The 2,693-nt window shown below is 37.1% G+C and overlaps 1 long non-coding RNA gene across 1 annotated transcript; it reads left to right on the top strand.

Annotated features, from left to right (window-relative positions):
• The first annotated feature begins 569 nt into the window (after positions 1 to 569).
• LOC111373260 lies at positions 570 to 2,417 on the top strand. Its single transcript, XR_002698927.1, has 3 exons — positions 570 to 702; positions 1,526 to 1,599; positions 2,377 to 2,417. It is a non-coding gene; the product is annotated as an uncharacterized LOC111373260 (long non-coding RNA).
• The last annotated feature ends 276 nt before the right edge of the window (positions 2,418 to 2,693 follow it).

Genomic DNA, 2,693 nt, shown 5'->3' with positions numbered 1-2,693 from the left:
GCGAAATGGATTGTAAACATGTCAAAATAAGCCAAGGATACTTGGTTTGTGCCTGTAAAGATAGATATAAAATCAGATTTTGCTACAAGTGACCACCTCATGCTTGAACACCTCGCATTTGGGATGTTTGTCATTTTAGCACTCAATTCCTACAACCTTAAGCCTCCAACACGTCCTATAAGTCCTTAGAACTTCACATAAGATATTTATAACTCTTCTAAGTCGCATATGGCTCCATGTGGTGCAAGGGAGAAGTCAAAGTTGGCTGCAAGAAGCCACCTCCTTCTTGGACAGCTCATGCTAGGGGATTTTCACTTTAATATATAATTGCTTCATCCCTAAGGCATAAATTTCGTGTCTAATCCCCAAGGACTTAATATAGGATGAATATATATCTTAAATATCATAAATGGACACAAAAATAATGGTAGAAAAGTCAAGTATTGCAGCCAAGATGACAGCTCCTGCTTAGTGACTCACCTTGATTGCTTGAGGTGGCTGCAGCCCATGATATTCTTAATCCTTAAGTAATATGCACGACTTCAACTATTTAAAGACCACTCATTTACCTCCTAGATAATATATTAACTCCCTTAACTCGTCCCTAAGTGATTCCAAGTGAAAAGAGGGTGAAACAGCCAAAGAGAATTAGAAACAGGAAGCTGGAATTTCTGAACAGCTTTGTTACTCCACAGTTTTGAGGTTTGTTTCTATTATTTCTTAAGGGGTTTATGATTTCTTAAACATCTGAACTTGTTTTTAATTAAGTTGGAGTGTTGTTAATGATGTTATGATGCATAAATAGGGGTAATTAATTGCAAGAATTTGAAAGAAAGTAATCTGGACAGAGATGAGGGATTGCTGGATTGAGTGATTTATACCTTGATTTTGGGATGATACTTAGTGTTTAACTTATATATGTCAATATGAACGTTTTTATATGTAAGTAGGGAGTGTAGAAATGATTTTAATGGCCTAGAATCCTGTTGGTATCATAATAAAACGGAAACTGAAAACAGTCAAAGGGAAAAACTGCCTGATTTTGTGTAGTGGAAAATGGACTGTTTTTGAAGCTCCAAACACTTCATTTGTCACAATGTTATGATCTGATTATCTTCACATATATGTTATAGGTGTGTGGTAAAAGTTTGGGAACCGTTAAATGTAGGTAAGGACGTGAAAAAGAATTTGAAAAATGAGTGGACGGTGATGGAAACCTAGAAAACAGATTCTGTCCATTTGGGTATTTAATGTGATTTCAACATTTAGATGTCCCCTAATGAACTCTTGGGCCTAGAAAATATATCCTAAGGAATACTAGGTTGTTGAAAACAATTGGATGACGCTGACGTTCATAATTGGACTCGAGAGATAGCGAGACTTATTGGATTAGTTTGTAATGCCATCGGTAACTTGAAATAATGATTTTGTCTAAATTGTTTTGGCATGAATGGGCGTATTTTGGGATTGTGTGTGTTAAGATTATTAAATGGAGGATTGTATTTAATATTAGATGATAATACAGGCGACTTTTCGACGTTGAGCGAAAAAGGGAATTGATACACACTCCATAGGAGCTTACACACATAAAGGCGAAAGGTAAGTGAAAATCCATTTGCAACTACGATGCAAGAACCTAGTATATGTGACATAGTAATGTTGAAATATCTACATAACTTTGATAAGAGGCTTATAGCACATCATATGGTGGTTACGATCATTAAGTATGAGATTGCGTAACCTATTGACATCGATTTTCATTTATGAGCATTTTCATATTCATGCACGACATGTGACATGGTTGAAAATCCTGCATGCAAAACATGATTTCAAAGTGAGTTTCATTATAAATGTTTTATTGACCACTACTAGGGCACCAAGACATCTGAGGCATGTTTATGTGATATGTTTGGCATTGCGGGTGTTACTTCCTGGGTGATTGCAAAGGTAGATAGGGGATGGGCCTTTGGTGATCACGGGAGGGCGGACCACTCGACTATGCCCTTGTTATGATTATTGGCGCTGTCGGGTGGGAGACTTCTTGGGTGATCATAGGGGTAGTTAGGGGATGGGCCTCTAGTGGTCACGAGAGGATGGTCCACTCGCCGGTGTCGATTTCATATTGGCCACTTGATTATTGATATTGATATTATGCAGAGCTCTATTCGGTGCATAGTAGGTGGGTCAAGGGCCCAATGAAATGAAAGATTTCAAGTGAAATGATTTCTAGTCGACTTTGACGAATATTGAAATATGATACTTTTTATCGTGATATTTAAAGTAAATGGCATGGTGTCATATGGCGTTATTACTCATTTTCAGGACATGCATGATTTTGCTTACTAAGCATTGGCTTATGTAGTTCTTGCATTGTAGGTGAACATGGAACTACATAGAGAGCATAGCTAGCTGTGGAGCTCCTCTAGGATTCCAGAGTTCAATGTACATGGATGACGACCTGTAGGGTTATTTTGTAGGCTGCCATTTGTAGGGTTATATTTTGGAATCCTATATAGAGTACTTCTGAAATGGCCTGTAGACATGTTTATAAGCTCTGAATATATGTCGGATTATGGCAATATGATTTTGGGTTTCGATATGTTATATGATCGTGTCACAGGTGATTAGAAGTTAACAAACTCGAAGAAAAAAATATACGTAAAATTCTATATCTAGGTTGTGAAATATCAATG

This window comes from Olea europaea, unplaced genomic scaffold (assembly GCF_002742605.1).
Source record: "Olea europaea var. sylvestris unplaced genomic scaffold, O_europaea_v1 scaffold1096, whole genome shotgun sequence".
Taxonomy (NCBI): Eukaryota; Viridiplantae; Streptophyta; class Magnoliopsida; order Lamiales; family Oleaceae; genus Olea; species Olea europaea.
This window is presented reverse-complemented; position numbering and strand designations above follow the sequence as displayed.